We start from the raw sequence: 23,552 nt of genomic DNA on the forward strand, positions 1-23,552 counted from the left end.
AGGGATGAGGCCTGTCTTATTTCCCTTGGAAGGGCGTTCCAGAGACCGGGGGGGGGGGCACCACTGTGAAGGCCCTCTCTCTCGTTTAGTGCTTTATAGGTCATGACCTGCACCTTGAATTTGGCTCAGCAACTTATCGGCAGCCAATGAAGCTGTTTTAATAGGGGTGTTGTATGCTCCCTATAGTGTGCTCCAGTAAGGAGCCTGGCTGCCGCCCACTGTACGAGATCAAACTTCTGGGCCGTCTTCAAGGGCAGCCCCACGTAGCGCGCATTGCAATAGTCCAGTTTGGATGTAACCAAGGCGTGGACCACCCTGGCCAAGTCAGACTTCACGAGGTATGGTTGCAGCTGGCGCACAAGTTTGAGTTGTGCAAAGGCCCTCCCAGCCACCGCTGACACCTGAGCGTCAAGCGACAGTGTTGAGTCCAGGAGGACCCCCAAGCTACGGACCTGCGCCTTCAGGGGGAGTGTAACCTTGTCGAGCACAGGTTGCCACCCAATACCCTGGTTGGTCCCACAACTGACCAGGAGGACCTCTGTCTTGTCTGGATTAAGCTTCAAAAAGCTTCAAAAACTTCCAAAGAAGGAGACTCCACAATACTCTGAGGTAGTATGCTGAAGTTCTTCTTAATATTTAGGAGGGATTTTTTTCTAGCAATTTGAACCCATCGTTCCATGTCCAAGATTCTAGAGCAACTGTAAACAAGTTTGTCCATTCCTCCTCAATGTGACATTCTTTTCAATATTTGATTATCGCTACCATGTCCCCTCTTAACATTTTCTTCTCTGGGTTAAATGTATTTAGTTCCACATGCTGCCCCTCATAGGGTATTGTTTTCCAGGCTTTTTCTCGTTTTGGTTATCCTTCCCTTCTCAATATTCTTCTTGAATTGCAGCGCCCAGATCTGGATCCAGTATTCCTGGTGAGTACAATAAAGTGGTACTGCCACTTCCCTCAATCTCAACACTGAGCCTTACTATAAGGTAGAAAGATTAAGGTAAAATTAAGTGAAGCCTATCCCAGCATTTTGGGGGCAGCATGCACATTTTGAGTACTTATTCAGCTACATCCTCCTAGAAGGAACCCCTTGCTCAAACCATGGAATCCCTCAAAAAACATATTTTTCTTGATGAGTGAACCCCAGGTCAGGAACAGCCTTATTGAACTGTATTGCATTAAGATTACTCCCTGAAATAACCTGAAGTCCTTTTCATAAACAACATGCACATTATGAGTAATTATTTTTGGCTCCAGTCTCCCAGAAAAGATCCTTAGTAAAGTTGAAGGGCAAAGAGAGTAAACATAACCTACATGAAAGGAAGAAAATGGAGCCTAGGGGGCAACCACAGGGACAATTTTCTAATTTCCTCTCCAGCCATGTTGTATGATGTTTATCTGATACCCAGACCCCCATCCTTGTTTCAGTCTGAGTACACTAAAACTATTTCACACACTTGCTGCTTCCTTTTTTTCAAAGGTCTGTACCTCCCTAAGGAAGGGTAAACAGCAAGCTAACACTTTGTTTACATTTGGTCCCTCCCTCCTCCCCGTAGAAACTTCACTTTTTATTTAATGCCATCTAAATGTGGCAAGAGGACTGTTTTGAGAAGGCAGGTGTCTAATATCATATTCATGCCATCTTGCATTTGCCCGGGCACTTGATGCAAACACTGTCAAGGATCCTTGCTCAGGTTCAAAGCCAGGGCCCAATTCATATTCAGATCATGTGCCTGATGCTCCCACAAAGATTCGTTGATTCATATCTTAAAAGCAAAAAAAGCCCTCAGAAGCCATTAAGTCTGACTTTTCAAGTGCTCTTTGGTCTCTCAAGGTCCAGGGCAGGCAGCATTAGTGAGGCAGCTCGCATGGTGTGCCTTTGAACTAGGGGTGCCTCTGTGTCAATCAAACCTGTTTGAAATTGATATGCTCTCTCTGGACTAAAGTATTTCATAAAGTTAAATTTACTGGATGTCAGTGAGGCAGAAATACAGAAGCCTCTCTAAATCTCAGCAGTGCCCAATGAAGTGTACAGAGGAGGGGAAGCTTTTCTTCATTCCAGACAATATCTGATACCTACCTTACCCCACAGCACTCTACCTTATTATGTTCATGCCTTTACATCAGAAATGGGCAAACTTCAGCCCTCCAGGCGTTTTGGACTTCAACTCCCACAATTCCTAACAGCCTAACACCCTACTGGCTGTTAGGAATTGAGGGAGTTGAAGTCCAAAACACCTGGAGGGCCGAAGTTTGCACGTGCCTGCTGTACATTCTTGTTAAAGTTAACATCTTTTCCTTACCAAAGCTTTAGACTGACCATTGTTGAGAGACTCAGCTATATCAAACCAGACAGTCAACACAGTAGTGGAAGTTGGAGCCTAGTTTCCTTCCTCCTGCTGCCTGTGCAGTCCACACTCCAGAAAAAGCCATTATTTGGCTTGATGGTGTTGACCACTACACTGGATGGAATCTAAGGCCCTTAGAGGAAATAGATAGGAAAGATCAGAAATGGTTTGTGAATCCAGAGATGAGAGGGTCAATTTACACTGCAGAATTCATGCACTTTAATTGTCATGGCTCAATGCTATGGGATCCTGGGATTTATAGTTTGGTGAGGCACCAGCAGTTTTTGGTAGCAAAGGCAAAACTACAGCTCATATTTTTGAAACTTGAAAGGATGTATCCAAGGTGCTGAACATATTTTGGGAATGGGGCTTAGCATGTGGATATTTTCTTTAAAGTTCAGATTCAGTGCCCCTCAGTGTGGGGGCCAATAGTCACCAATGTAGTTGCATCCAGCTAGCTCTGATTAACTCACACAAGGAAATAACAGGAGCAAAACTGAAGCAAGTCACATTTTATAGCCCCAGTCAGTAATCTGTTCTATTCTAACATAATGTCTATACTACAAATATAAAGTGGTTTAGCAGTCACAGGCATACTGAGAACTGCAATTCTGCAATGAACAGAGAACTCTGTAATAGGAACTTTAAATCATCTTCATCATGTCTGCTCCTTGTATCTTTGGGGAAGCCTTGACAGTTATATTGATCTGAAAGTGGATGATATATGCCATACAGATATCATCTCAGACAGCCTGTCTACAAGCTTCCACTGCTGACAGCCACAGAAATCCTGGAAACGGCTGTCATCATGCTATGAGAAGGACTGGCTTCACAGCTACTTTCTTGAATTCTCCAAACTCCTCTTCTTCTGCCAGCTATCTGCACCAGCTGTTTTTTGTGATATGTCCTAAAACAGACTATAAACATCTGGTGCTGTCTGGACATAATTCCATGTTCTGAGTTTGTCTGGGTTTCCAAGTTTGCATTTCTTGTTGCAGAAGTTAGCACTTTGTTCATTTTTCTGCAATTCCTTGCACCATCTTCACAACCGGCACAGTCACCGTCCTTTATGTAGCAGGAGCATAGTGCCAGCCATATATCTGTGCCTCCAAGTCACTTATGATGACTTCATGAATTCCTCCCAAATATGTATTCTCCATAAGGACCTGTGGATACTTGAATCAGAATGTGATATAAATAGTGAAAAGCTAATTCACTCTTCATGTAAGAGGAGGCTCATGCAAGAGAAAAAGCAGCAACTCACTGCTTGGATTCCATAGAGACAATTTTCGTGGATACTGGGTGGCATAAATCCAGAACCCCTCCAGTATTGGCAATAGCCCATTATAGAACTTCAAAATTATGCAAAAACAAAGCACACATAATTATTTTCTAAGGTCTATGTGACTTGTATTCAAAGAGTATTTGTTGTTTATGAGGATGTTCTCAGGATCTGGCACTGTAGCTATAACATCCGGTAGGGTGGTCTTGAGCACATAATACTGCAGTTACAGCATTTCATAGCAAAAATGGCAGAGCTCAGAAAAACTATACAGGCCACAAGTAAGATGTCAGCTATGGTTAAAACTAAGTTAATCAGATCAATTACAACAGACTAGCTAAATGTGTAATTCTTATTCTATGCCAACAAACCTAGTTAAATAATGGACTCAGCACCTTGGATAGCTCCTTTGAATTATGTGGGCAGGAGATTCAGAGAGGTTTTGCCATGCCACTGACATGACCACCCTGATTGAAGGTATAGTTTGGAGGCAGGACACAAAAATAAGATTTCAACATAGAATCTGGAATTGAAAGGAAATGGTGGAGATGTAGGGTAGATGAAAAGAATGATTTGGGAGAGAGGGGGGAGGACAGAAGGGGGCAGACTAGGGTAACTGGCTTAAGTTTAGGGCTATATCTATAGAAGCCAAACAAAAAAAAAAGAAAATTTCTTACCATTTTGGTCTTCTCAGGCATGTGCATGATGACAATACTGTTGCTTTAATTAAATCAGTTTCAAGAATGGGTTTGTATATTTACAGACAATGTCAGAATATCTGGTGTTTGAGTCTTTTTATGGCAAAAGAAAACACTTTGTTGTTGTAGCTGTTTTATTCAGGTACTTCTTCCAAATATGATTTTAAGGAGATTTTTGTGGCACAAATAACATCACAAGGAGTGTCGATGAAGAAAGAACAGCAAACGGGGGTCTGATTAAGACCAAGATGTTATTATTGGTGCATGTCTTGCCAGGAAACCACAACAAAGAGATTCAGGAAAAGGGGAGGAGCAAGTAATCACCATGAAACAGAGTCTAAACTAAAAGATGAGCTGTCTGTCTGGCACAGAACTAGAAGGATTTACAGATTATCAAGTAACCGGTGGGGGGCAGACAGTATTAGAGGAAGAAAGCGCATTGCACAGAGTAGAAAGTAAACAGAGTTTTTAAAGAGATAATGGGGGGGGGGGGCAGGAAGCATGTAGCAAATAATAGGACAGATACCGTAACGAATTCTAGAGAAAGCCCTAAAACACAGGCAGAAACAAAGATCACAACCCCTCATAAATTATTTTGTTCATGCAAAATAACTTCCCAGACAGAAAAATAATTTCCAGTCCATATAAAATTTTACGAACTTCTCATTTTAAAACATTCCTGATTCCAGAGCATCACAAGCCTAGAAAAAATAAGGAATTTCCTTGAATTTGGAACATGACATCTTCCTCCTCCTCCTCCTCCTCTTTTTCCTGTATGCCTTATTTTCCATAAATAAATAAGGTTACCCTGAATAAAAGATGCCAAGGAATGACTAGAACCTGACCAGTCTGTGAATAGGGTAAATGCAGCTGCGCAGTTGGAAGGCAAATGACTGTATGATTCATTGCACGTAAACAGCAGGTAAAACTCATAGGTGTAGGCAGTCCAGTCTCCTTTCCTTCAAAAGGCTACTAGAGGCTCCTGTCCTCATTTCCCAGCCCATTAATTACATCTTATCCACCCTAATCCTCTCTAAAGCAGTCATGGGAGCTTGCAGGTGACCAAGAAGAAACCCGCCCCCTTCCTTCAGTGGCTTGGCATTCGAGGGCATCAGTCTGACTCAGACTGGAGAGCAGTCAAGGTACTCTTTTCTGCTTCCTAGAAAACCCAAGGATGACCCTGGTTTGGTAATGGAGGAACAACCATGTGCACTACCTTCTTGGTCATCTCCACCTTGGTATTTCTACTGCGTCGACACTTCTTCAACAAAGTTGAACCGTACGTCTGCCCTTCTTTCTTTCCTTCTGTGCCATAAAAAAGTGTATGCAAAGAAGTTAATAATATAAGTCTGTTTGGTTTTGTTCTTCTCTGCACAGAACTACTGGATCTGCGCCTACATAGACTTTGTTGCTAAGATTGTTCTATATAAACTCCAATTAAGGGTTTTTGTGATCTCTGAGCTCTTTTTGTTGAATTCTCCCTTTTCTCATAGTTTTCTCTCACTTACAGCATTTGAGTTCCACTTTAACTGCCATAGCTACATTGCACAAAATATTGGGATTTCTAGTTGGTGATGCACTAATTCTAAGCACTCCTCCATAAATTGTCAATTATGTATTCCCATAAGATGGGACATGACAATTAGTGAAATCATAGTGCATTAATTGTGCAGCATGAAAGGGATTATGGATTTGAGAATGAGAGCTACCTTGAGAACAGAAGGATCAAACACCCATTGTTTATCTGTATTGCTTCCCTACTATGTATGAGGTAAATATAGGAATAGTTCTTTAAAAATTCTGTACAGCTTTTATGTAATGCATATGAAATGGAATCAAGTTGGGAAGAAGACTGTGAATAATAAAAAGCAGGGGCCCTCCCCTTTAAATTCATGTAATCAAGTTAATGAATGTCCCAACATTATACAAAGCGGCATTATCCATTACACCATTCTTTAATCCTTTTCTGGAAAGTATAGCTTATGCCTCTTGAGTAACTGCAACAATGTATTATGAAAAAATTAGTGTGTGAGGCTGTTAAACAAGGTAAACATTTTGATGCTGACCTTAATTTATGCTTGCAAACCATTCAAAGTATTTTCAATTTCTTTGCATATAAATAGACGTAACGCCATCAAAACAAGGGTATGTGTGACATTTAGTAGAATACGTGTAGCTAAATCACACATTCCTCTTGAGCGAATGTGTAAACCTTTCTGCTTTTACTAGAATGACTGTTCTCTTCATACCATAGGGATGTTAATAAATGTGAGATGCAGCACTGGGTCTCTTAAGCAGAGTAAGCATATTGGCAAGGCAGGAGCTGAACAATAGCCACCCCCATGCTCCTCCATGGGGTTTAACAGAGAAAGGAAATAATTTAGCCTTCTTTTTTAAAACATAAAATCAGTGTTGTTTACTAGGTGTACAAACATAAGGTGTTTTGCAGGAAAGAGAGAGGCAAATTGCTGCAAATTTGAATGATGCAGGAAGCAAGTGTGAAAAAGTTAACAAACCTAAAGTCAACAAGTTTGCAAATTGGTTATTAGTACAGGCACGCAAAGTCTGCTATCTCTGACTAGGAGCACATATAAAAACAACTTCCATTTTTATCAGTTGCCATCCAAGATTTTTAGTAGCTTGCAGAATTTGTATTTTTAGGAAGAAATTGAGTTTATTTATTTATTTTCTTTGCCACATTTTGTTTAGCTAACTATTAAATGTATTATTTAATCCAATCTTCTGTTAGGCTGAGCCTCAAATCCATTTTTGGTCACACTTTGAGTATACCAAACAGGTATACTCAATTGAGTTTACATAAGGCTTGTCTTCGGGAGTTCTACTTCATTCCATGGCCCACTCTTATAATTTTCCTAACAAATGGATTTTCTAGTAAACAGGTTTAAATCAGTGTTTGAAAAAGTGGCAGTGGCCAGGCTCTCTGGAGGGTTCTGGAAGCTGTAGTCAGGAAAAAAAAATTTCTCCGGCTTTAAAGTAGGAAAAATAACAGAGTTGTAGCAGCTGTTGGGATCTAGGCCACTCTGCTAAAACAGCTTGCATCGAAGAGTTGCATCATGCTTTGCATTCACCTGTTATGGTCCGAGTGTACATCCACCCCTAATTTAAAGCAATCCTGATTTTCTGATGGTGGGCCTGAATAATCTATGTATTTGGACATTGTAATCATCTGATACTTTCACATGGGGCTGTGGAAAGGATCACATGGGCCATTTAGTCCAACCCCCAACATGCAAGAATATACAGCTAGCAATGGTGAAGGATAACCACTCAACCAGCGTTTTCATGTTGGTGCTTGAAATAAGTGTACTCTTCAAAGAAGGAACATGCAACTTGAATGCCTATTGGAAAAGTATAAGAAACATACCTGTGCTATACACACACACACACACACACACATACAACAGAAACAGAGAAAGTTATTGCCTTAAATTTAGCAAAACAATTTTCACAATAAAAAAAGCTTTGGTTTTGCAATGCATTGTGAGATTGCTAAAAGCAATCCCCATTTGCCAGAGTACAGCTTTCCTCACTAAGCACGAGTCTTGGCTTAATTGTGTTTTCCCGTTACAGACATGCAAATCAATTTTTCAGCTGAGCTTGGAGACTGGCTGCGAGCCGTTAGGTAAAATTGACATTTAAAGACCCATATTACCTCAGCCAATTATAACCCAAAATTGGATATAGTTGAGCTCAGTTGCACAGATAAGACAATAGCATGTTCTTTTCAAAACAAATTAAGGTACACTAAGACTTGTGTTTTGCAGATTAACAAGGATATGGGTGCATGTGTGTACTCATTTTGTGTGGACCAACAAAATTGCTCAATAGAGAGGATACTCTCTATTGGCATTGCTTGTCATGGCTGATTGAGTAGCAAAGGGTTGGGGCTTAGTAAAGAAGTTCCCATCACTACTACCAGTGTGTAGTGTTTCATATATTTGTTGGATAAATTCACTGAAAAAGAAACCACAGTAGTCCCTAATAACAGAGTGTCTGTGAGTATTGAATGACTCATTCATTCATTCAGTATTCGCATCCCAAATACTGTAGTTTGCTTAAGATATTGGGATAGGGGTCATAAATCAATGCATTCTAGGCTGCATCAATAGGAGGGTAGTGTCTAGAAGATAGATCGAAGGACGTCTTCATCCCACTCTATTCAGCTTTGGTCAGAGCTCACCTGGAATAACACTGTGTCCAGTTCTGGGCACCACAATTCACGAAGGATATTGACAAACTTAGACATGCCCAGAGAAGGGAGACTGGAATGAAACCAAGCCCTTGGCTTAGGGAACTAAGTGTGTTTAGCTTAGAGAAGAAAAGTAGGGATATGATTGTCCTTTTTAAATATTTGAAAAGATGCCATCATGACAAACTTGTTTTCTACTACTTTGGACACTATGGCACAGGAAAAAGGTTTCCACCTAAACTTTAGGAAGTACTTCCTGAAAGTAAATGGGCAACATGGGGTAGGACTGGGTGGCCCTTGTGGTCTCTTCCAACTCTATTATTCTAATCATAGCACCCATCTGGACCAATTTGGCAGGGTGATTAATGCTCTGGTGTCCCCATTTTGGCAGCTTTTGTCCTAGTTTATCTCTCCACTTCCCACATGCCCCCTTTGGTTTCTTTGGTTGCTCCAAACTAGTCAAAATACAAAATAAGTTTGCACTCAATTAATTCAGCAATGGGAGAAGGGGGTAAAGTGTTGCTTATCTTTGTAGACATGGACAAAAGCAAGATGCTGGAACCATTACTAGCACATGCCTGTGCTTCCTCATCAATAATTTTTTTCAGTCTTGGCCACACTGCTTTTTACTTGGCCACATGGGACCAGGTTTTATATATGAAACGTTGGAAGGCCTGCAAAACTGAACCATTAACCCATTAGAGCAGTGGTTCTCAACCTGTGTGTCCCCAGATGTTTTGGTCTTCAACTTCCATAAATCCTAATAGCTGGTAAACTGGCTGGGATTTCTGGGAGTTGTAGGCCAAAACACCTGGGGACCCACAAGTTGAGAACCATTACATTAGAGAATCTTTAGCCATTTTAGGCTCAAGAGAGAACTTTTCTCCATTCCTGTTTTACTATAAAGTAAATAGCTATACTATTAATAGCAATGTGCAACCATACACTAGAGATACCATGGGTGGTTGCCAGACTAAAAACTAGAGGGGGTTCCTCCTATCATATGCTTGCAGTCGTTGCACAGAACAGGAGACTTCTACATTACCATTAAAGGTATAGAACCCATCCAGTGGTTTCTGACTACCCGTCACTCTGACTATCGTGTCCTGTCACTTTGTAGTTCAAGATGGTTTGTTATTTATTTCTTTGATTGTGCTTTTGAGGAGATGGTTAAAATATGTATTGCATGATATTTATCATTATTTTAGTTTTTGTTTTTGTTAAACAAAACATGCCCCTTTGTTGTTGCCAACAAAGGGGCAACCAGCAGATCAAATTTAAAAACACTAAATGAATTGTTAAGAAAAACCCATTCTAAACAAATATAATCATAGGGGTGATTGGTCTGACTTGTATGGGGGATTGTTTTTGTTTGTTTGTTTGTTTTGTTTAAAGGTCTATATAACCTGCTTATCAAATGCTTGGGGATAAAATAGAAATAACTGAACAAATGCTTTAAATGTGTGGGAAGGGAGATTAAAGTATTAATATGAGAAGAGGGAGTTTCACCAGCTAACAAGTAACACTGGATTTTCCTCTTCTACAAAAGGTTCAAGAACATACTCCAGCTTTCAGACTGGTAATCCTACCCAACACTTAATGGTAGTCATTAAATATTTATACTCTGCTTCTCAAAAGCTTGAAGTCACTTCTTACAGAATAGAAATAATTAAAGAAATACTTAGAGGGGATGAATAGTCAATAGTATTAGCAGGGTTGCTGTAAGTTTTTTGAGCTGTATGGCCATGTTCCAGAAGCATTCACTCCTGATGTTTCGCCTGTATCTATGGCAGGCATCCTCAGAGGTTGTGAGGTCTGTTGAGTTTGGGAGTTGAGCTACTGAACTTGCTGACCAAAAGGTGGCAGGTTTGAATCAGGGAGCAGCGTGAGCTCACTCTGTTAGCCCCAGCTTCTGCCAACCTAGCAGTTCAAAAACATGCAAATGTGAGTAGATCAATAGCTACCGCTCCGGCAGAAAGGTAACAGCATTCCATGCAGCCATGCCGGCCACATGATCTTGGAGGCATCTACGGACAATGCTGGCTCTTTGGTTTAGAAATGGAGATGAGCACCAACCCCCAGAATCAGACACAACTGGACTTAATGTCAGAGGAAAACCTTTATCTTTACTATAATATAAAGTATATTACTTATGTACAAATATCATATGACATAGTCCTTTTGGGACCATACCACCATATAATGCAAGCAGAGACTGGATTCTTGTAGGTTTTTCGGGCTGTATGGCAGTACTACCTCTGAGAATGACTGCCATAGATGCAGGTGAAACGTCAGGAGCTAATGCTTCTGGAACATGGCCATACAGCCCAAAAAAAACTTACAGCAACCCAGTGATTATGGCCATGAAAGCCTTTGACAATACAGTATTAGCAGGGCTGGGCAAAATAAATTACCATTCATGTATAAGCTGACATGAATAAATCAAGGGCAAGGTTTGGGCTCAAATTATGAATTTCTATATGTCCTGTAGATATGTTGAAGGTCATTCCATGGAGAGGGAGATCTCTGAAGCCATCTTAGGAGGCCAAGTGCCTTTGTCTACTGCCATTTCCTCACCTGGGCCTTGAAAAAGGCCAGAAGCAGAGTCATGGCAGAGAGAGTACAGGAGGTTAGAGTGTCCTTTAGGTTTTCTTAGGATGACTTAATTTTTGCCTTTTGTCACTCTTACTCATGGTAAGCTGACCCAAGTTTTGGGTTGATTGTTCGACTAAAATTTCTAGACTTACACATGAGTATATCAGGCAGTAAATAGAGGCCATAATAAAAATTCCACTTCCTTCCTGGCCTCTGTGTGTGTGTTTACAATTACACACGTGCACCTTCAAGTTGCCAGATGACTCATGATGCCCCACAAATTTTATAAGGTTTACTTCAGTCAGGTGTACTCACAGGTGGTTTTGTCATTTCCTTCCTCTGAAATATACCCACAGCACTTAGTGTTTGTTGGCATTTACCAGGGATGACAATGCTTAACTTCCAAGATTAGATGGGATCTGGCGGCTTTAGGATATTAAGTCAAATGTAATAGCCAGTTAATATTGTTTCAGCACTTGTGACAGATAACATCTCCCACAGTTTTGAGGTTGCTGGCTCTTTTAGGAAACCCAGGAAAGTCCAGGTAGCATGTATAACTCTTACTTTTCCAGATACACATCTAGAGGGTTCAATATGATCAGCCAAAGAAACTGCACTGCTGCACCCCAATATCAGCAGGCCAATACTTTCTTTGTTTAATGGTGTGTAGCCAGCTCACTATCACAATACCTAGTTAGGAACAGACTTTCTGAAAGAGATGCAGTTGTGATTCTGTGAGGGTAGAATCAATAGCATGACCCTTTTTCATGGAATCATGATGGATGCTATTAGAAGATTTACAAGATATAGATCGACAAGATTAGGAGATCTAGATCAAGATGGTCGCCTTAGTTCTAATGCCCTGCAGCAAAGAATCTCATACTACGTTGAAGTTGTTCCAGTGAGGGCTAAGTGCATGTTTTCATTTAATTCAGCATTCAATTTGGGAAGGTCTAAAATATCATACTTCTTTTATGCAGATACAACTAAGTAAAGAACAGATAAACCTCCATCTTCAAGTAGATCTGACTTTCTGAGCTCTGGAGTAAACAATGGGCTGGTTGAATCCATATAGAAATCTCAGAAAGCCGTGTATGGAAGGTACATGGTCAAAAAGCAGAACTAGAACTAGAATCCCAGTGCTGCTGACATTCAAGTGTGTTTTCCATCCACTTGTGCCACAGACACTATCAATCACATGTTCAAGAAGCATCTTTCTGAAAGATGAGCAGGCATTGAAGCAGATCATTCATATTGCCAAGAGCAACATGGCAAAGAGCTGCAACACCGCCACAGTACAGATGCCTCAGCTTCTCTTGTTTCCTTCTTTTTAACACTTAACTTCAAGCAGTGTCACATGAATCAAAATCATCTGGCCCATGGTTAGGCCAGGCTTAATTCCCTCTCTAGATCTGTGAGAGTTAGTTCTCTAAATTCTATCACTTTCTTAGGACCTCATCACATTAATGACACATTGATGAGGTCTCGCATGATTATTCTCCAGCCTCTGTGGTGAACTGGTGGGGCAGCAGAGCAATCCCAGCACCCCATGCCCTGCCTCCTCAGCAACTATGCTTCCTCGTCATATGTGGGGAAGCGTTCCTGCACAGCTTCCCGCCTGTGCTGGCCCACTGGTTTCCCATTAAACATGGGAATCCTCCTGTGTTCTGGGCACAGTGTCGTATGATGCTTGTGCCCCAGTTCATCAACAAAATTCTGCCAGAAGTGAGCTTATGTCATGTGATGGGCGACATGGGGCTCCATCGATCAGCTCTGCTGCAAGCATCCTAGGATACTTGAAGCCCATCGTGTGATGAAGTTTACAATGTGAGGAAGCAGAAGCAGAAGCCAAGACAATATTATTCAGATAAGAGGAACAGGAGCCCAGTTCTCATTCACTCCCAACTGGGAATATGAGGAGTCAGAGCCTAGTTTGATCTGCTCTCTATTGGTATTACATGATTGTGCTAGTTGATTTTCTTCTTTCACATAATGGATGGTTGCTAATCACCCTATGGGGACAGTAAAGCATTACATTGGAGGATGCAGTGTTGGCAAAACCTGGCTTACTTCCCAGTTACCAGCTATCCTTAATAACAAGAAACCTACTGAATACAATGTGTGACAGGAAAGATGCAATAAAAACTACTATGGGCCCTTTTACACCACATAATTATAGCACTATAATGCCACATACCTGCCATGGCATCATCTCAGGGAATCCTAGTATTTGTGGTTTAGAGAAGGGTATTAGGATTCTCAGCCAGGGAACTTCCTTGGTGTCTCTGGCCAAGCTACAAGTCCGAGGATTCGTTTGGATGCAGCTATGGCAGTTCAAGTACAGTCATGATGCTATATTTGCATAGGATGAAAGGATCCAGAATTTAACAAAATTATTTAGAATTATGTACCATGTTTAGACTGGTAACATTTGAAGTCATTCTTCTGGCAATCCCCGATATTTCATGTTCTGTGTATTTTGTTTCACCAAATGTTCATTTATGTTTAGGAACATTCCTGGACATTACTTGTTACTGCAAGATGTGGTGTCAGAGGTAGAAATGACATTAAAAGAACAAAGATAGATTCAGTGCCAGATTTAGGACAAATGAGGCCCTTTGCTAGTGAAGTAATGGGTCCCCTTCCTTGAGCCCCGAAGGAGGGAGGCCCGGTAGGCCTACCCTGCCTGCTTTGTGGCACACTCCCATAGACTATCAACTCTTATCATTATGCCTAGAATAGCTCTGAAACAGAATGCCTTCACATTTCGAATTGCACCACATAAGCAAAATCAATTTAAAAAATTGTGCCAGAAAGAAATCCCACCCCACCCCCATCCCTGGCCATTAGGATCCTATGCTTAACAACATCTAAGCACAATAGTACATCCGTCACTGGGTAGATTCCTATATACCACAAAAGAGAGAGAGAGATTCAATATGCTTCACTGAAGGTTGTGTTCAAAACTTAACAGTATGAAATTAAAAAAAAACAGGCCAGGTAAACATTTTGAATCTTCCAAAGACCAGGTCAAAGGTTCTTCAAAAATGTATTCAAGATGACTCATTCTTTCACCAGCTTCCACTTTTATTGTATTTAAATTTTGGTGGGCAAAATAACAGATTTAGGGTTTCTAAAACATGGTTGGGGTTGCTGGTAAGGCAAACTAATTCACTTCCCGATTTGCTTTTTTCTTGCTGTTTACTCAATTGCTCTTTTGTAGGCAGGCACGGGTTATTACTAGCTATTGTCAAATCATAGAGTAGATTAATTACAGGGTAAATATAGGCATTTTAACTATAACAGTTTGTAGTGATTTATTAATGCTTAGACTGTAGGCCATTTTCATCCAAAATAAATATAAATAAGTATAATAGAAAAGTGCAACATTGTAAAATCATTTCATAAAATAAATGGCACATAGATTTTGCATGTTAACAAAATTTAATACAATGAAAATACATCAAACATAAGCAACAATACTATGTTTAGATTGGATTAATTAGATCAAAGCAACCCTAGAGCAATCAACCAAAATACCAGCAATAAATCTTGCTCGAATTTTCATTGCCACCATGATGAAATGAGAAACTTTGCCAATTACCGTAAAGTTAGTATCAGGCAGTAGATAGAAAATCTTTTCTGAATAGATCCCAAAATGTTGGATCTTGGATCAGAATATAATGACCAGAAAAGCAAATACTGCAATGGCTAATTCTCAATTATGGGGGATTGACAAATATACCAATGGAGGGCCAAAGAGATATGATATTTGCCATCGGTTGGCATGGCTATTGGCATGGTTTGAAGACTATAAAATTTTGCCTGAGTTTTGGGACTGTGAGCTTTGCCAGATAAACAAATTTATAGATTCTATGCCATTTTGATAAATTAGAATTGTCCTTTTGTGTGCCATGGTCAAAAATGTATTCCCAAATCTTATCTTATGAATTCAAGATGGAAACATTGTCAACACCATCATAACTTTTGTTCATCAAAGACCATCTCTAACATTCATCCCATTTTGAAAAAGAAGACAAAAGTTATAGTGGTTTTTAGCCTAGAAATCCAAATTGGAGGTATACATGGGTTTTTGGATTCCTATATGTCAGCTTGTGTAGGGAACCAAACTAAACACACGAGTACAAATGAAGCTGAATGGAAGGGGACCATTTTCTGAAATGCTAAACTGAGTTCTTACCCAAATTTTAGCACCAGGGCACAACTTAGTAAAAATTCTAGCAGAAACCCGGAAAATTGCATTCAAAGCATTCTTCCTCCAGGTGGGCAGCCCCACCCCTCAGAAAAAAAATTACCTTTGGAAAACCTGCCTAATCATGCCTTGGGCAACCTTGTTATACCATCAGCATGTGGACACTACAGGACAAAATGAATAACATACTTATGAAACAAACCAACCGTAAGTGCTAGGTGTATAAGCAAATACCAAAAGAGAGCCAGCTTAGTGTAGTGTTGGACTAGGTCACTGGGAGAGCAGGGCTAGACTCCCCACAGAAGCACACTGGGTGACCTTGAGCAAGTTACATTTTCTCAGACTTAAGACCTTCTCCCACGTTGGGGGAGAGTAGCATCATGAAATCATGGTATTTAGTCAATTCGTGTTACAAATAAAAATGTTCTGTTGTTTATTGCTTATCACATTTGATTGTTCGTTGCTAACCATTTTCATCCTTATACCACAAGCGAGTGGATTGTCTGCCCTCTCCCATTTTAATTCTTAAAAACCATTGAAAATTTAAAAGATTACATTAAAGGATCAGAAATTTAGTGATCTAACAAAGTGGCAGTATTTCTTATTTTTAATTATATATTTAAAAAATTACCGAAATGGATTGAGCAGCTGCATTACGGCAGAGTACCGAGGCTCATTGCTTGTTAAGAGACCACCCACAGTACAGCCCATTTGCAAATGTCATTGTATTTGAATAATTGTGGGCAATTCTGATGGCTCCCATTCCATGTGTTTTTTGCAATTGATAAATGGAATATAGTGAACCCAAGGCTCCTGAAATGATTTCTGATCATCTTCTCCCACCTCCCCTTTTTGACACTTTTTTCAACAATTATATGACAAATCCTGATGGATGCAGACAGGAAGTCCCCCTGCATCATGGGATGGGCTCTCACATTTTCTATTCAAGAAATTGTTTTAATCTGTTTAAAAATGGGGAGGGGGTCTCATGGGATAAGATCCTTAGAGCAGTGTTTCTCAACCTGGGGATCGGGACCACTGGGGAGAAGGTCATGAGAGGTCATCAAAGACCATCAGAAAACATATATTTCTGATGGTCTTAGGAACCCCTATGGCAAAGAAGGCTGAAGATCTCTCCTCCTTTTTGGAAACAGATGGCAAATCCTCCCACCAGAAGCCCTCCTCCGCTGTGATTGGCTGACCTCTCAGCCAAGCGGAGGGCTGTTTCTGAGACTCCAAGCAGGGGGAGTAGGTGAGGCTGGAGAGAGGCTCACACCAGTGAGTCCCTTCAAGGCATGGGGGTTCTGTGTGGGAAGTTTGGCCCAATTCTATGGTTGTTGGGGTTCAGAATACTCTTTGATTGTAGGTGAACTATACATCCCAGCAACTACGATTTCCAATTGTCAAGGTCAGTTTTTCCATCTATCATGATAACTCCTCCAGTGTTCTCATTTGGGCATATTGAGTATTTGTGCCAAGTTTGGTCCATATCTATCAACTACATCCATGCTCTCTGGATGTCGGTGAACTACAACTCCAAAACTCAAAATCAATTCCCACCAAGCCCTTCCAGTATTTTATGTTGCTCATGGGGAATCTATGTGGGAAGTTTGGCCCAATTCTATTGTTGGAGGGGTTCAGAATGCTCTTTGATTGTAGGTTAACTATAAATCCCAGCTACTACAACTCCCAAATGACAAAATCAAACCCCCCACAACAGCACCAGTATTTAAATTTGGGTGTATTGGGTTTTATGGTTGGGGGTCACCACAACCTGAGGAAGTGTATTAAGGAGTTGAGGCATTAGGAAGGTTGAGAAACACTGCCTTAGAGGAAGGCAATGGCAAACCTGATTTGAATAGAGCTTGTGCTGAAAACCCTGTGATAGGATCACCTTAGAGTCAGCATAAGTTGGAAATGACCTGAAGCTACTCAACAACAAATATAAGAGAACTGATGCGAAATTTCAATGTACTATTTGAAAGTGATGCCTACTTCTTTCAAATAAGAAATTAAAAATTCTGGAGAGATTTGAACGAAAAGAATATAAAGAGATGAACAAGAGAAAAGCAAATATCAACAGGTTTCACCAGGCTGACACCTTCATTTTAGGATGCAACCTAGCAAGCAAAATCAATCAATTTTGCAAATCAGTTATGGGCATGGGCTTGAATGTCACCTGGGAAAAATACTCTAGCGCCTGCCCCTCCTCCTTGTTTACAATTTATAGTTAATTGCTGCTTATTCAGCCTTAAGTATTCCCTAATGTCTTCTGTAAGATATTTTCCACATTCCTGGCCAGATTCATTTTGGAGATAAAAAATAAATATTCTTCCTGCAATGAGTAATTTGAACTGATAAGGAAAATGAAGCCTCAGTTCATTCTCAGTTGGCTTTTAAACTCTGGCATTTAGCACCTTCAGCATATATTGACTGATCTGAATCAAGAGATTGTTGCCCTTGCTTTCCTGAGTCTTGAACATGTTAAGTTTTTAAAAGATATGAGACCGTCCTGTTATCAGCTTGGGGCCAGTATTACCTTTAGGTGGTTGCCAAAGACAGCAGATTTTGCATGAGAGGAAAAGGAGGAAAATAATCCTGACTGGTAAAAAGGCAGGCAGGATAGTGATGATGACAGCAGTAGTCACAATAATAAGAATAAGAATAAGAATGAATTACACTTGGCCCTCCATATCTGTGGATTCTGCATCCACCGATTCAAACACCCATAGCTTGACAACCTTAAAAAACTCCAAAACAAACCATGATTTTGCCATTATATATAAGGGAAACAATTTTGTATAAACTTAATTGCTGTGTCATGAAATGTCTAAAAAGTGTGTCACCAACTTGAAATGTTTGGAAAGTTTTGCTGTAGGGGTACATGAGTTCAGAGTATACATCCAAAAGATCTCTCTTTGCACTAGCTTTTCCTCTGGACGCCTATATGGGAAAGGATAGGGTTTCATATGTTCCAGGGAAAAACATGTTAACAATTTAGGACTGTGCTGTCCAAGGTCTGCCAGTGAGTGTCTAATCCCTAGTAAAGATATGGATGTCCTGTTCTAGTCCAGGACCCAACCATGCTGCCTTTCACAAAGGAGGTCGTTTCAAATGGGGGCCCCAGCATTGCACTTGTGACTGCTTAGCCTATTAAGAGCTCAGCCAACCTCAAGCTGTCTTTGATTTTGCACCACTTTGGAGCCCCCAGTGGTGCAGCAGGTTAAACTGCTGAGCTGCTGAAATTGTTGACTGAAAGGTTGGTGGTTTGAATCGGGGGTGAGCTCCCGCTGTTAGCCTCAGCTTCTGCCAACCTAGCAGTTCAAAAACATGCAAATGTGTGTAGATCAATAGGTATTGCTTTGGGGGAAGATAATGGCGCTCCATGCAGCCATGCTGGCCACATGACCTACGGACAAGCTCTTCAGCTTAGAAATGGAGATGAGCACAACCCCTAGCATTGGACATGACTACACTTAATGTCAAAGGGAAACCTTTATCTTTAAAGCCACTTCTAATTTTACATCAGACACTTCATAATAGCCTCAATGCCACCAACATTCCCAGCTAGAGTAGTAGTTGTGTGCCTTCAAGCCATTTCTGATTTATGGCAACTCAAGGTTTTTCTTGGCAGTTGTTCAGAAGAGATTTGTTGTTATCTTCCTGTGAGGCTGAGACAGTGTGGCTTTCCTAAGTTCACTCATTAGGTTTCCATGGCTGAATGGGATTCAAAGATTGGTGTCCCAGTGTCCTAGTCCAACACTCAAACCAGTGTGATGTGGCATCCCTCCTTCACCCACAACCACTACCTTCAGACCGGAGTATGAGGAAAATTCCAGTTCTGAGGCACAATAAATAAAAAAACACAGTGTTGGTCTTGACCTATAGAGCCCTACACGGTTCTGGCCCAGTTTACTTGTCCAAATATATCTCCCTCTATGACCCATCTCGGAGTTTACAATCGTCAGGGGAGGGCCTGCTCTCGATCCTGCCTCCGTTACAAGTGCAAGTGGTGGGGACAAGAGACAGGGCCTTCTCGGTCGTGTCCCCCCCCCCCCCATCTATGGAACGCACTCCCCAGTGAAATCAGAGTGACTCCCTGTCTCCTCTCCTTTAGAAAAAAGCTTAAATCTTGACTTTTGGACCAAGCTTTTGGGCAGCTGATTGAGCAGCAACTGCAGTGACTCATGGGAATTGTCAATGAATAGATCTTGGACTGGAACTCTGGACTATGATTTGGATATGCAGAGTTAGCCTTGGTTGCATTTTAATATTTTAATGTCCAATATTTTAATGTATTTTATAATCTTGTTGTCTTATTTAATGTTAATTGTTTGTATTGCAATTGTTTGTTGGCATCTAATGATTGTCCGTTGTAAGCCACCTTGAGCCCCCCCTCGGGGTTGAGAAGGACGGGTTACAAATGCTCAAAATAAGTAAAATAAATAAATAAATCATAGGTGTAGTTTTCAATCAGTACCTCACAATTTTCCCATTTCTAAAAAAAAGTTTCAGTGCTAATGCAAAACAAATGAAGTTATCCCTCATCAAGTTAGAACCATAATGTAACGTAGCTGTGCCTTCATTAGTGGGAAAATAAATTAGTTGCAGTGAACTAATGAATCACACCCAGCTTCAGAGAGCTGTGGGCTGTGCCCTAATGCTCATTTGTTGTGGGATAAAGTGGAGGTTGCCATCTGCCACCAAGCCCACATGAAAGCTCTCTGGCTTCTTGTTCCTGCCTTGGAAGATGCATCAGAGTGAACTGATACCCTTTGTTTTCCATCTTTCAGAGAAACAACAGAGGAAAGCAAACAAGAGGTTGGATCAGATTCCTCCACAAGGTAATCCAAAATTTTAACAACGACCTAGTTCCTTCAGTTATCTTTGCACAGAAGACAGCGCTGGTGGATCTAATTTTATAATAGTGCAGCCTTTGTTAATAAGCCCCCATAACATATTAAGAGATAAAGACTGTACCCTCTTACATGGGGATAGGAAACACCACTTAACTCAATATGACCTCTATTTCAGTAGATACTTAAAGATTTGTGTGTTGTTAAATATATAAAAACTGCCATGACTTACAAATATTATAAAGAAATAGGAACGCCTTCAAGAGGGATGGAAAGTTGCAAAGATTCTGTCCTACAAAGTTTGCTGTGTTGCAATGACTCATGTTTTGTGTTGTGTTTAGGGAAACCAGAACTTGAGCCCTGGCCTGCATGTGACAGTGTGTTCAGAAGTGAATGAAAAAGCAATGATTAATGCTTGACATCATAGTGACATTGACAGATGGAAAATTCACAGCCTTTAAAAAATTCATATCCTGGTAAGTGTACCATAGGAAAATAAGGGGTTACTTCCAGATGGATAGACTTCCAGCACCATCCATCCATTGCTTTATTTATCTACCCATCACTTTGTTTGAATCTCCCAGGCTGGGGCTCAAGGTAGCTCACAAAGATAGAAAACTATAATAAAAAGACATATAGCTAAAACCTGAGATTAAAACAGCATTGAACTAATGGTACAATTAAAACCTTTATTTATTTATTTATTTATTTATTTATCTATCTATTTATTTATTTAACTTAAAGACAAGTTTAAAAATAGAAGAGCACTGTAAAAAGCCTTTCTCTTGTTATCTACCAATTCCAAAAACTTTCTGGGATAGAAAGGTCGTAACATGGTGCCACACAACAATGGGGGAGCCATCCAAACCTCCCGAATACAGTGTCACTGGGGTTGACTCCATTATATGTCACTAATAGGAGTCTAGCTTTTGTTACCTGTTTACCAAGGCCACATCTACACTAACAAGTCTGTTACAAATCAGTATTGACAAAAATGGTTTCACTGTGTAGATCAGTGGTTCCCAACACGTGGGCTACGGCCCATTGGTGGACCACAAGACCTAAAATCAGATCTGTGAGACATCCAAATAATAACACAGCCCAACCAATTTTTTTTCTTGGTGTCTTCATTTTTTGGCCTGTTCCTGGGTTATTTGGAGTGCTGATTCCGAAAATTGAATTGGATAGATCACATCAGCTCTAGATTATTAAATATGGTTTTCTATGGATGAGCAGATGGTGACTACTGGATAGCATATGTTCTGTATCAGAAACTGGAGCTGATGTGGTCCATCCAATGCAATTGTCTGAATGAGCACCCCACATAACCAAACCAAATCTAAAGTTGACCCAAAACTTATTCGTAACCCTTTTGGTACTGATGTTGTAGAGTGGTCCCTGGTCAAAGTGATCCCTGGTCAAAAAAAGATTGGGAACCACTGGTGTAGATTATTACATAGGCGATCCTGAAACCAGTTAGAAGCTGGGATGGTGAATGCACATACATCAGAGCACTGATGTTCATTAAACGCTTTCTTTCATGCACTTTCACGGGCATCTGTTGTCTAACCATCACAGTTTGACTTTAGCTTTGAATTGCATTAAGTAGTCAGTGTAAACGGGGCCCTTGGTTACCATCCTATATAAATGTACATGGTAATAAATTTTGCATAGAAATGCTTTTGTCCTATACAGTAGCAAGTGCATATACAAAATATATTGGTAGGCAGCTTTATATTTAGGGCAATACTTGCAACAAAGTTTTTAAAATACCAACCTTAATAATTATTAGATTTGCTTGCTAATATGTAATATTGCAAGTGACTGCTTGTGTCTGTTGTTATTTCACGGATCTGTATGTATAGACTTTCAGTGAGCTATAGCTATGCCAAATCCTGTGGAAAAAATTATTTTGGGCATATGTGTACACACAGTAATACCAGTTTCATGTGGCCTTTAGCAAGCTACATGATATCAGCCCAAGAGCAGTTGTATATTGAATAACACTATGTAATAACATTTGAAAAAATTCTGTTCCTGGTTTGAAAGTGTTATTTCCTGTTTAATTGCGCATTATTTACTTTGAAAGTGGCTGTTACACTCCAGAAACTTAGTTTTTCTGGCTGCCACAAACTATGTTGAATTGATTGAGACTCTATGAGATATTTATTGAAAAACTATAGCAAAATATGCTTCAGAGTGTCCTTCAAAAACAAAGTGTTGTAGTTTGATAAACTTCTTCCGTATTTTTATGCTGGAGCCAATTAGGAAATAACCCTGGAACAAAATCTTGTTACATAGTGAAATTCTTGGCGAGCAAATGCTATGATAACATCAACAAATCACATAAATTGCCTGTTGTGGCTCCATCTTAAGGAATCTTGAGACTTGTGGTTTGGTTGTGTACTTAAAGTTTTTGGGTCATGAGATGGGCTTCCTTGATATCCTGATATCGAGATTCCTTGGGATGAAGTCATGAGAATTAAAGTGATATGAAACTGGCTTAGCTTTGAGTACCTACTGTGTTTCATAGTGGATCTTCATAATCTCTTCATTTCCCTTTGTTTTTCAGGTTCACTAGATCACCTTCCTGTTCAGGTCAAAAGCACTGCTGATGCCAAAGCCTTAGTTTGCCTAAAGAATGATTGAACTTCATACTACTTACAGGAGCCATCCAGAAAAAAAATAATGAGGAGAAGGAAGGCAGCTAGTTGTGTTTTAATAATAACTCCTTATGCGGAAGACCACCTTTCCCAACATGGCCTTGGAAAGCAGAAGTGAGGTCAGGGCGCACTCAAGGTGCCAAAAACCTCTTTGCAGTTTTGAAAAGGCAAAGAGGAGAGGAGATGGCAAGCAGCCGGGCAGAGGTCACCTCCAAGATATCAATCAGAAACTGCCTGAAAGCCAATGCGTCCGCAAAGGAGTGAGACGAGGCACCCTGGAAGAGGAATTTTCCATCGAGTGCATTCAGGGAGCAACATGCTGTGTGGGTTTAATTTTCTTACAAAGATGTTAATACTAAATAAATAAATGTTAGTCCTATGAGCCCAGCAATGTGAGAAGGCTATCACTGTTGGGTTCTGATTGGAGCAACAGGACATGAGAGCTAGCTGATCAAACAGAGGATTTGACCAACGTGGGCTGAATTTTCTATTACTCCGCAGACAAATTGTGTGTCCTTGAGACAGTGAAGTGGGTCAGGGTTAACGCCAATGGATAGTTTAGAGTTACACCTTCCCTCTGCCCCCCTCCCTCCTGTTCTGGCACATGTAATCCTTTCATGCCTTTGAAGGCAAAACAGCAGGCTGTGGTTTGCACTAAAACAAAAACGAAAGGCAAGGGGAGAAGAA

At 40.5% G+C, this 23,552-nt stretch overlaps 1 long non-coding RNA gene across 1 annotated transcript; it reads left to right on the forward strand.

The window, feature by feature from the left end:
- The first annotated feature begins 5,410 nt into the window (after positions 1-5,410).
- On the forward strand, positions 5,411-23,252 carry LOC132768578 (uncharacterized). The gene is made up of 4 exons (XR_009630730.2): positions 5,411-5,607; positions 20,140-20,190; positions 20,544-20,678; positions 22,775-23,252. It is a non-coding gene; the product is annotated as an uncharacterized lncRNA (long non-coding RNA).
- The last annotated feature ends 300 nt before the right edge of the window (positions 23,253-23,552 follow it).

Source organism: Anolis sagrei, chromosome 2 (assembly GCF_037176765.1).
Source record: "Anolis sagrei isolate rAnoSag1 chromosome 2, rAnoSag1.mat, whole genome shotgun sequence".
Taxonomy (NCBI): Eukaryota; Metazoa; Chordata; class Lepidosauria; order Squamata; family Dactyloidae; genus Anolis; species Anolis sagrei.